The sequence below is a fragment of the Adiantum capillus-veneris genome, chromosome 26 (assembly GCF_014529385.1).
Source record: "Adiantum capillus-veneris isolate H3 chromosome 26, ASM1452938v2, whole genome shotgun sequence".
In the NCBI taxonomy this organism is placed as follows: Eukaryota; Viridiplantae; Streptophyta; class Polypodiopsida; order Polypodiales; family Pteridaceae; genus Adiantum; species Adiantum capillus-veneris.
The window spans coordinates 97831439-97844204 of record NC_140956.1 but is presented as its reverse complement, the minus strand read 5'-3'; positions in this window follow the sequence as shown (position 1 = coordinate 97844204).

The following is a 12766-nucleotide window of genomic DNA, read 5'->3' as shown; positions in this document are numbered from 1 at the left end:
TATATTGTGTCCAGTGACTCTTTCTCTAACTATGACGTAGGAGAGTTACCCAATGCCTAATCCTGATAGCTCAAGCCAAGACATGCATGCCATGTGCCCACGGTCTGGGCCGATCGTGCTTAGCCGCTTGAAGGAAACCTTTAGTAGAGCCACTCGCTCGGAACATGGAGCTAACGATGTAAATGAGGGGGGTGGGGAAGTAAATTTGCCATTCATGACCAACATAGACCGCATGCTCTTGGAGAGTGTGCATGTGAATACTCCATTCACTGCACCCCGTGACTCTTCAGAGCTATTCCCCTCCGAAGTTATATTACCTGATGGTAGAAGCCTTGCCGAAGTGCAAGAGGTTGAGCGATATATCATTGCGACTAGGGAAAAGGAAATCGAGAGCTTACGCAAGGCGGAGCAACAAAGAGAGTTAAAACAAAAGCCTCTATGTCAATATCCTTGCTAGGAGAGCAATCGAGTGCTCCTGAATTAGCGACCACTAAGGGTCAACCCATAGAGAGCCACATTGCATCTAGTTCAAAAGACATCCCTAGCACCTCAATCCTAGATGGAGCGTTCCTAAATGAGAACTAGGAGTACGAACTACAAACGAAAACTCTAACCGACCTATACACAGGTCACACCTATCAGGTGGGTTGGTTAGATGTCCTACAATCCACAACGGGTGCTACTAGTGTAGAGGATCAACCACAAAGAGTTTGTGATGTTATCCATAGGGTGATTGAGCTAGAGAGACAGAACAAGGGGATCCACATGCCTTCAACGGATCTCATGAGATTCTTGGATATAGGGAAGGCTAAACAACAAACCTTATCGCAAATGGAGACTCCCTCGGTAAGTCCGATGGATCCTCCATATGTTGTTTCGCCAGGGGTCTCAGTGCAATCTGAGCCCACAAGTGATAGATTTACCTTTCCAAGTTTAGCTCATCTCTCTCTTGATGACACCACGGCTACCATGCCTACCCCAATGATGGGCATGCCAAGAAACACGCCATGGACCTCATTTGTTAGTAAAGCACCACTACATGGTAGCTCAATGCCTGCAACAATACCTACAAGTGTGTACCAATCGTATACACCTATGGGTCCTCGTACTCATGTAGCCCCTACCCCTCCCATTGTTTCAACAACTTGTGCTCCACAACCACAACACCCAAACTCTTATTTCAACGGGATCATACCGGCTAGCATTAGCATGTCACATCCAACGTCTGCTATGCTTAGGGCCACACATATGAACTTTGGGCCACCACATGGCACAACACCATACCAAACTTGGAACCCAAGGGCTTCCTATGCGCCAAGCCCAATGCCAATACCTACTCCACATGTAGTCTCTGGAGCGCCTTCACCTATGGTGCCTGCTCACTTAGGTGACTTGGCAACATTCGCTCAAGCTATCGATCGATCTATTGCTGAGAATATGCGTAACACGCCTGATAGAGAGCCTAGAAGTAAAGCAATACAAATAGCCAAGCTCACACAAAAATTTAGTGGAGACGGGGTTGTGAGAAAGCATATTGAAGTGTTTGAACAAATATGCGATTCTCTAGGAGAACACAATGACCTGCATAAGTGTAATGCTTTAAGCCTAACCTTAAGTGGGAAGGCTGAGGATTGATATAGAACCTGAAGGGTCGAAGAAAAAACGATTTACCCTACTCTTAGGAGTCTGTTCTTAAAAGAATACATGCGAGAGGGAGTGCTTTGGGGTGTAGCCTCTCAGCTCCCAAAAGCCCAATGAGAGGAAGGAGAGTCAATGATTAGTCGCTTGAAGCATTTGAATTCTTGTTGTAATCCAAATGAGCGCTTCAATAATAATCAATTGCTTGATAGATTTATTAGGGGATTATGACATGAGGATATCTACAATGGCCTAGTTAATAGAGGTATCACCACTTGGGAAGCAGTCACCACCAATGCGATCCAATTGGAGGATAATTTAATGATTCAAGGAGAAAGAGAGTCTGTTGAGCCTAAATCTACTAGCTCGCAAGCCTCGGGGAATCAGCTAATGGCCCTAAAGCCTATTGCTAAGGAGCCAAAGATATCTGAGATGACTTTATCATATCTCACCAAGGCCATTCAAGAGAGTCTTAGAGACAATCCTGCTCTGCAAAACAATCATATGTATCCAAGAAGGGAGAAACAATGGTTCTCAATATGCTATGGATACATAGTACCAGTGAATGCCCTACTTTTAGAGTAAAATTCAATGAGAATTGCAATGCCTGTGGGAGGTATGGTCATCAAACTAAGGATTGCATAGTATTTAAGTGTGCGATGGCCAATAGACCAACCTTAGTGTGCGCATATATCGCACGTGTCAATGCAAGGAACTTGCCGATACACCGTGTGCGAGCCACAAATGGCTCCAAGCACACAAAAAGCCTAAACTAGTAAGCTCAAAGAAGTCGCTGGTGTGTCACTCACCGCTCTACGCTTGCTTCATGGAGGATTCCTCGCCGCGAGGAAGAAGGAGCCGCCGCTTCGCCGTGCTCAACCGCTTCGCCGCCGCCGTGCCGTCGTCGTAATGCTCAATCGCCCACACACACACACACTCTCTCTCTCTCTCTCTCTCACACACACACACACACACACACACACACACACACACACACACACAAGGAGGTGAAGAAGAAGAAGATGGAGATGGAGATGGAGCAAGAGCACTCTTCTATTGCACAAATGAGAGAATGAGTGAATTTTAGGTTTAGTTGACTTTTATATGAGCTCGCCCCATTCACACTTGGGCGCCCATGCTTAGCCAACTAATCCCTTGAATGTTCCAGTAGAGTGCGCCTCTCATCGGCGATCACTCTTACCCTTTTCCTATTGGACCGACAAGCCCGGTACCTGACTCTACCAAATAAATAATACAATGTCCGCCGTAGGTTACAACATCCGTCTCATAGGTGATAGGGTGTCCGTGAGCCGTGAGGGTTAACATGCCTCCCTTCCTGATGTAGATTCCGTCCTCGGAAGCTATTGAGTTGAAGCTTGTTATGTCCATGTTGTAGAGCATCTGGATTTGAATCTGCAAGGCAAAGTCACTGTTTAAGCAAGTGGAATTATATAGGTAAAGTACATGTGGAAATGAGTAAATGCAAAATTTATGAAATGTTAGACTGCCATTAAGGACAAATAAATCGCACTTTGAGTAAATTAATTAATCAAGAGTTTTGGGCTTATGGGTGAGTCTATCAATTAGTTAGCTATGACTAAGGTTAAAACAACTACTCTAGTACTAGCTAAGCTAAGAAGATTATCTAAATGCAAGATTCCCTAATTGTGCTTTTCAGCTTTGATTAGCCAACTAGCTCTCACAACTGCAAACAAAAGCTTGAAATGTTAACTGTAAGCTCGATGGAAGTCTTTTAAATGTCATTCATTTTTGTCTTTTTCTCTTTTTTACTTTGGTTCACAATCATTTGACGTGTGTGCTTATTTTGTATGTCCGGGGCTTTTTGCTTCTCAAAGAAAAGCACCCACACTAGGAACCTCTAGGGCTCTAGTACCATAGACAATACATGTGAGTGAAGTACCAAATCAAGCCAGGATTTCTCTTCCAGCATTAGATTTTTCATTTGTGGCACTTATGTTTTTTGCTTCCATTTCCTTTGTATTCTCACTAGTGTTTTTGTTGTTTAAGTGAGCAAGCTTCTCTATGCCTTAAACATTCCTAAGGTCTCAAATACTCTAATAATTTTATCAGCTAGGCCTAGTGGTCAAGTAAATGAGTTAACCTAAAGTCACGGTCTCCTAATCTCAAGGCTCATCCATAAGATTAAACTCTAGTTCCATCAACTTAAGCAAAGACAAATTTATACATCTATAATGGCAGATAACAAACATAACTATTGCACTCAAACAAACCATGAAAAATAATTATTAGCAATTATACATATCCACTACCATGAATCATGGAAAGTAGTACACCTGGAGGTATGGAGTTGCTCATTTCGTCGAAGCAGATGTCCTTAGCCATGTGGATGGAGATCCATATAATTCCTACCTAACATATCCAAAAAACAAGCACTATACCTCTACGAGGCATGTCAGCGTAAAAAAATTAAAACTCCTAAAAAACAAAATCAAAACACAATCCAGACTCCTAACCTACCTATCTGTCATCCCTTTTAGAATCAAGGAAAGAGGATATTATATAAACCGGGTGGCCACCCTAAGGCTAGTAGGCCTCTATCCTCATCATCTAGATAAACGAAATCATTTTTCGTGAGGCCATAGTCTTCCTTGGTCTCTATTATTTCTTCTTCATCATCCTCTTGCGCAAGCGTGTTAATCAAGAACCTCGCGATGCGTGGATACTCATCCTGTGCAAAAGAATAAGCATGTGCCACCGGAGAAACATTCGCTACTGGGTAGGGATCAGTAGTTATCCATAGACGTATCAGCCATTCTAACTCCTCAAAATTTCGCTCATGTGCAAGTCTCTCTACCAAATCCCATTCGCAAGAAAGTACAGGGTAGCAGATGTGAAACACTTGAGAAAGAGAAAAAGGGTACCTTTCATAAAAAATAGAAGCGCATGCCTCTGGTGAACTAGACATCTCTGAGAATACAAATAGATTTGGTTAGGTCTTTTAAATATTGAGTTGTTTTTGTGTGTTGCTTGATGTGACATGGTGAATTTAGACCTATGTGTAGGATCTGATAGGGTGCTCTCTCGTTGCTAGTCGCTCTTGCTCTTTTACTTTTTTATATTGTTTTTGTGAGTATAAGGCTTTATATATACATTCCCTAAGATTGGAGATTAAGAGGTCAGGGAGAAAGGTTGAGAGGGAAGCAAGTGAATGATGGATGTCAACAAACACTCCCCCCTTCCTTGGGTAGATCATACCGTTTGAAATGATGTCGTCACCCTTTGAAACCAATTGTTCCAAGTTGTTATAGGTGAAGGCTTTAACCAATAGTTTTCGACCGCTCTATACGGTTCATCTAGTTGCAAGAGTGGTAAGGTACTCTCCCATGATTTTATTTGCAACATCGTTGTAGGTGGTGAACTTACAACGGGAGGTGTAAACTCTTTCTTGCTTGTATGGATATGTACAATGGTAGGTGGAGGTTGTGTCGAAGCTTCTATTTCCGTATAGGAACTACATGAAGAGCAAGAAGCTTCATTTTCTTTCCGTGTTCCTGAGCTAGGTGGAACAAATCGTTCTTTCTTTGGTACCCAAACTAGCTCTGGAGCAGGTGTGTCGCATTCTGTGATTTTTTCCTTTCCACGATCTTCAATTTGTTTTGGAGCCATAGGATTGAGCTCACATGGGCCCGGTGACAAGTAAGAGCACAATTTACGTTTTGGCACCCAGATTTGATCATTTCCTTCATAGTAGCCTTGGGCTTCCAATAGTTTTTTAGGAATCCAACGTAACATTTCTTTACATTTCTTGGGGCGAATGGGACGTCTCTTACCAGGTTGCGATCTTTTAGCATTCGCTATGGTTGCTAAAGAAGCTTTAGGGACCCACTTGTATGTTTTCTTTGTTATATTAGGATGGTTCTTATGTGTCTCAAGCTTTCTTTCAACTACATCAGTTGAAGCTCTAGAGAGTTGGGCTATGGGGACATATGGTTCAACCTCTTGGACATGCAATGTTTTGGGTTTTATTTCCTTAAGAGGCAATATCTCAGGGGCTGTGGCTTGTGTGGTAGGACTAAGAGTTGGTTTCTGTGTTGTGACACCCCCTGTCCCCCAATCAATAGTGCATTTGGTGGCTATCATCCACGTGCGTCCTAGGTTTATATTACCCTCCATAGTTCCAACAGGCATGACCAAAAAGTCTTGAGCTACAACCCCATTGTCATAACTGACAGAAGTGTGCCAGATTCCAAAAACCTTAGTTTTTTTCTTGTGGACACCCTTGACTTGGATAATACTCTCAGAGAGAGGTGGCTTCCCTAACTGACACCACACCCCATATGATAGCAAATTATATTTAGCACTCGTGTTTAATAAGTCGTTATATAGCACTTTTCCATAGGTGCTATTTAGCTCAATAGGGTATCGTAGAGGCGTGTCAGAGTCCAACCAATCCTCGTCGATTTCAACGTGGAATGCATGTGTGACTCCAAGGTTAGCCTCTCGTTTTCGTCTCATACGTTGTTGTCGCTCCTTAGCCTCAGCTTGAGATTGTATCTTCTTCAATTATGTTTGTGCCTTGGCTGCCTTTTTTGTATGGATGGCACGCAACTCCTCTTGGCTTAAAGGATCATAGTATCTTTTAAATTTGGTCCCATTGAGGAATCCAATGGTTTCAACTCCATCAAGAGTCTCCACACGAATGGTTCCTTGTGGGGTGATCTCACATACTCTATATGGTCCTTTTCCCGCATATTTCAACTTTTTCTTTTTGTTACGCACTCCATACATAAGGACTTTATCACCAACATTGATATCTTTGTTCTTTAGATGACACTCAAACCATTTCTTCCTCCTATTTTTCTCCACAAGTGCATTTTGCACAACTAATTGCCTCTCTTCATCTAGCCTTTCAAGGATATATACTTGCTCAACTAAGGGGTTACCATCCCAACCTTCTTGAGAAGCTACTCGAAGACTAGGAACGACAAACTCCCATGGCATAACCGCTTCTTGGCCATACACCATCTTGAATGGTGTGCAGTTAATGGCAACTTTATATGCAGTACGATAAGCCCATAGAGCTGATGTAAGCTTTAAATCCCAATCTGTGCGATGAGCTTCCACCGTTTTGGTTAAGATAGAGATTCAAGTCTTATTGGTGCTCTCAGCTTGGCCATTTGCTTGTGGATAATAAGGTGTGGATTTATGGTGAGCTATCATACAGTTGGTAGTGAGTTCTTTTATTACTCCACTTATAAAATGAGTACCATTGTCACTCACAATCTCAAAGGGACAACCAAATCTTGTAACAATGTTCTCAAAGAGAAACTTGGCAGTTGACCTTGCATCGGCCTTACGTGTCGTCCTGGCTTCCGCCCACTTTGTCACATAGTCAGTGGCAACGATAATATATCCAGATTGAGTGCTACGAGCTGCCGGACTAATTGGGCCTACAAAGTCTAAACCCCATTTTTCAAATGGTTGAGTCACTTTAATAGGATGTAAGGGCATCCTATCCTTTTGTTGTGTGATCTTGTAACGTTGGCATTCATCACATCCTTTTGCAAAAAGTGATACATTCTTAAATAAGGTTGGCCACCAATAGCCTGATTGCAACACCTTTCTAGCTGTTAGTTCCCCTGAGAAATGTCCTCCGGCTATACCCATGTGGGCTTCTTGCAGTATGTATAAATACTCATCCTCATGGGCACAACGTCTAAGAATATCATCCTTCCCTAGCCTGTAGAGAGTTCCCGCAATGAGAGAGTAAGATTCACATTCTTTTAATAGTTTTCGAGCTATGTCTTTACGAAGCTCTTTGGGTGGAACACCATTAACTAGAAAGTTCACAATCTTCTCACTCCATTCAGGTATGGTTTCGACAAGGAATAGAGAAGTATCAGGCAATTCATCATCGACTCCAGTAGGGGATTCACCATTGGGTATGCGAGACAAATGATCAGCCATGACATGTCTTTTACCAGGTCTCACCACAATGGTAAAATCAAACTCAAGGAGAATTAACAACCATCGTGTAATTCTTCCCGTGGAACAAGGTTTATTTACTAGATACTAGAAGGCTTGATGATCCACATAGAAAACAAACTTGTTGGCAAGAAGGTAGTAGCGGAAATTCTTTACAGCATAAATCATAGCTGAACCTTCTCGCTCTGTAGTGGTGTAGTTTCTCTCGACATCATTCAATTGACGACTTGCAAAGCTAATGGGGTAATCCAATTTATGTTCTCCCGGTTGAGCTAGAACACACCCAATAGCAAAGTTTGATGCATCAATATGCACATGGAAAATTACATTCCAATCGGGCACTCGTAGAATAGGAGTGCTAGTCAAGGTCTTTTTCAATGACTCATAAGCATGGTCACACTCCGCGGACCAGTGAAACTCAATAAGAAGTTTGTACAATGGATGAGCTATCTCCGCAAAGTTTGAAATAAACCGCCGGTAATAACCAACATGGCCCATGAACCTTTGAACTCCTTTATAGTTTGTAGGTGGTGGCAATTCATCAATGGCTTTAATTTTGCTCTCATCTGTGGAAATCACATTTTTGGACACTATATGCCCTAAAATGACTCCATGTTTAACCCAAAATTGGCATTTGAAAGGGTTTAAGGAGATGCGATACAATCTACACTTCTCAAACACTTTTCGTAAGCATGATAGATGTTCTTTCCAAGAGGAATAAACACAAAGGTCATCTAAGAAAGCTTCACAAACTCCCTCAAATATTCTCTAAAAGCAGTGTTTATTAATCTTGGAAAGGTAGCAGGGGCATTGGTTAAACCAAAAGCCATAACACGAAATGCGAACACTCCAAATTCGGTTATAAAGACTGTTTTAGCTTGGTCCTCCAGCGCAATTGTGATTTGATTGTAGCCAAAGTACCCATCTAAAAAGATATAAGCTTCCTTCCCTGCAACCCTTTCAAGCACGTGTTCTGAATATGGCAAGGGGTAATGGTCCCTCCTAGTGGCGGCATTGACCTTCTTGAGATCCACGCACACTCTGAGTTTCCCATTCTTTTTTGGCACAATCACTATTGGAGACATCCATTCTGAGTGCTCAATAGGGTATACGAATCCGGATTCCACAAGCTTTTCAATCTCTTCTTGAACGATCTTTGCATATTTAGGATTCATTGGGTAGGGTCGTTGCTGAACTGGTGTAGCCATGCTATTCATGGGGATTGTGTGCTGCACCACGGAAGGTGGAACACCTTTCATATCATGATATGTCCAAGAAAATATATCCCTGAATTCCTTGAGAAGTTCTTTAAGTACACACTCCTCAATCGCTGTCAGATCTTGGGCAATGAAGACAGGTTTAGACTCTTCTCCTGGGTCTGCTAACTCTATTTCCTTAACTATCGCTGGACCATCATAGACTCCATTGTTGCCATCGATAGGTTTTCTTTGAGCCTTTGTATACACAACCTTAGGTTCCTCTGTGGTATAGGATTTGAAATGTTCAGGTGCAGGGTGTAAGTCTGTGGGGTCCTGAGTGAAGACTCACTAGATGAATCACTACTTGTGTCTTCTGCTCCCTTGGATAGATTATCATCTAGGTTACCACCACTGGGCCTTCAATGGTTTGTCCCCACATTTGCACTAAGATTTAACTCAGATTCTTCGTCCTCAGAGTCAAAGTCAATTGATGATTCTGACCCCAAATCGTGTGGGCTATAGTCTTGTGAGGTGCTACTGGTTTCAATGCCAGTCAAACTTTCATCTTGTAGATCATCAGAAGCTATATGAATTGCTTCTAGCATGTTTAAGGGTACAAGTGGTGGTATTTCATCCCCCTCAGGTGTTACCCAGGTCGTCCCCCTATTTCCCCAAGTGTCTATGGTTGCTGCTAGGTGGACCCAATCCACATTGTCCGACTCAGTCATCCCAGGTAGTACATCCATATAAGGAGAATCTTCCCCAACATCAGTGTCCGCTTTACACGTGTAACAATACTGCAATGGGGCCGAGTGAACTGTGGTGTCAAATTTATGATCAATTATAAACCTATTTCCTAGAGGATGTGCTCGACCCATCACAAGATCCACTCGAATGATAGAATCTTGGAACTGCAAGTAGACATGGTTTTTAAACCAGTCATGCACCATTTTTGCTTCCCTCATGAAAGGACGTCCTAAGATCATCTCCGATGCTATAGTGTGTTTGGAGAAATCCATAACAATAAAGGTAATCCTTATTTTATGTCCAAAGACCTTGATCTTGAGATCTTCTAGCATCCCAATAGGTTTAACAATAGACCCATTGGCCATCTTCACTACTATGGTTGTGGTCGCAAGGTGAGGTCTTCCCATAGTTTCCCAGCAATTTTTAGTCACAATGCTAACCCCAACGCCACCATCAAGGATTCCCTTCACAGTTAATCCCTTAGTAGTGATTGGTATGGTCGCATTGGATTCATCACCCTCAAAGTATTGTCCCAACTTGTAAACATGTATTTCTATAACAAGGTTCTCATCTAGGTTGGGTTGTGGATCTATGCATTCCTCCTCTTTTGGCATCTCCCCAGCTCCATCCATCTGTGCAAATTGTGGTAGCCCAAACTTCAGTTCTCCATTAAGGAAGGCTCGAAGAGCTGAGACTAGCTCAGGGTGTTTATATAGTTTGGACATGATGGTGGTTCTAACTTCTGAAGACATGAAATCCATCAATTTGGCAATGTTTAACGGCACCTTTTGGCCTTGAGTCCCTTGACGTGGGGAAGATGGGATCTCCATTTCTTCGATAGGATCAGGTAGTCCCTTTGTAAACATTCTTTCCATCAGGAAGTGAGTACGCCCACTTTCCCATGACTTTAAGTCACTTTCTTCTTGGATGACACTAGGTATGTCCAAGGGTCTATGGACTTGGTGAGGTTGTTGTTGCGTAGGGAACACGCTGTCTGTAATCTGGATCTTCCTAGGTGTTGGTTCTAGATCCCTTTGGGTATCTTCTACCAAACTCCTTAATTGCTTGACTCGCTCAATCTCCTCTGTAGGGTAATTTGGGTAAGTTCCTATCTTCTTTTTGGATCTTGGCCATTGTGGCTCATGAAGATCTTCCTTGTTGGTTTCTATGTTAGTGGTCTTTTTGGTCTCCATGGTTTCACCTGAATCAGAATCTTCTTCAGCGTCGTTCAAATATACGGGGTCGTCACCAGTCCCTATGTTGGTCTTTGAACTGGGGTCTGACTTCGCTGCTTTGTGCGATCTCTTCCTTCGTGTTTTCTTCTTTTTCTGAGATTGGGCAATTGATGCCGTGTCTCTTTCCTCAACAATATAATTTTGATTTTGGAGCATCGATCGTGTGAGTACGTTTACTGGTACCACAGGTGTACTTTGTGATGGCTCCTCGGTAACTTCAATCAAGTTTAATGGCGTGATATTCGGTGCATTTGGATTATTTGGACATTGGGCAATCAAATGATCTATGCCACATCGATTACACATGAGTATCGGCATTGAAGACGTGCTCGCTTGATTGGTTTGCATTAGTGTGGCGTTCTTTTGTAGCCTAATAGGACACTCGGCTACACGATGTGGACCTCCACACTCATAGAATTGAAGAGGTGGTCTCTTAGCAGTATAGTTGATATTTTGGCCTCTTGCCGCAAGAGCAGCTACTTGATATACAGGTTTGACTTGTCCCCAATAGTCCTCCATATAGTATTGTGGACTTTCTTCAAGCAAATCCATCCCATAGGCGATATTAGGATCTATATCTTCTTCATAGCCTTCCAAACAAGAAATAGATGACTCACAACCCAATTGATTCACAGAAGTGATTCTCGGATGTGGTGGTTGCGGTCCTAGCACTGGAGGTGGTAAGGGTGTTGTTTGAACAACATTTTGGGCCCTAGGGACCATGTGTTGTGCTGTTTGTTCAAGAGGTGGGGCCGGCATCAAATCAGGCACTCGAGGTGTGTCTGTCCATGCTAAGGTTGGTCTATTGGCCATCGCACGCTTAAATACTATGCAATCCTTAGCTTGATGACCATACCTCCCACATGCATTGCAGTTCCCATTGAATTTTACTCTAACAGTAGGGCATTCACTGGTACTATGCGGTCCATAGCATACTGAGCACCATTGCTGCTCCCTTCTTGGATACATATGATTGTTTTGCGGAGCACGATTTTCTCGAAGACTCTCTTGAATAGCCTTGGTGAGATTTGCTAAAGTCATCTCAGATATCTTTGGATCCTTATCAATAGGCTTTAGGGTCATTGGATGATGCCCCGATGCTTGCGAGCTAATAGATTTAGGCTCAATAGACACTCTTTCTCCTTGAATCATTAAATTATCCTCCAATTAGATCTCATTGCTGGTGACTGCAATGCATACCTCTAATGACTAGGCCATTGTAGATATCCTCATGTCGTAACCCCCTAATGAATCTATCAAGCAATTGGTTATTGTTGAAGCGCTCATTTGGATTACAACGAGAATTCAAATGCTTCAAGCGACTTATAAAGTCTCTCACTGACTCTCCTTCCTCTCGTTGGGATTTTTGGAGCTGAGAGGCTACACCCCAAAGCACTCCCTCTCGTATGTATTCCTTTAAGAACAGTCTCCTAAGAGTAGGGTAAATCGTTTTTTCTTCCACCCTTAGGGTTCTATACCAATCCCCAGCCTTTCCACTTAAGGTTAGGCTTAATGCATTGCTCTTATGCAGGTGATTGTGTTCTCCTAGAGAATCGCATATTTGTTCAAACACTTTGATATGCTTTCTCACATCCTCGTCTCCACTAAATTTTTGTGTGAGCTTGGCTATTTGTACTGCCTTACTTCTAGGCTCTCTATCAGGCGTGTTACGTATATTCTCAGCAATAGATTGACCAATAGCTTGAGCAAATGTTGCCAAGTCACCTAAGTGAGCAGGCACCCTGGGTGAAGGTGCCCCAGAGACTACATGTGGAGTAGGTATTGGCATTGGGCTTGGCACATAGGAAGCCCTTGGGTTCCATGTTGGGTACGATGTTGTGCCATGGGGTGGTCCATAGTTCATATGGGTGGCCCTAGGCATAGCAGACGTCGGATGTGACATGCTAATGCTAGCCGGTATAGTCCCATGAAAATAAGAACTTGTGTATTGTGGTTGTGGAGCATAGGTATTTGAAACAA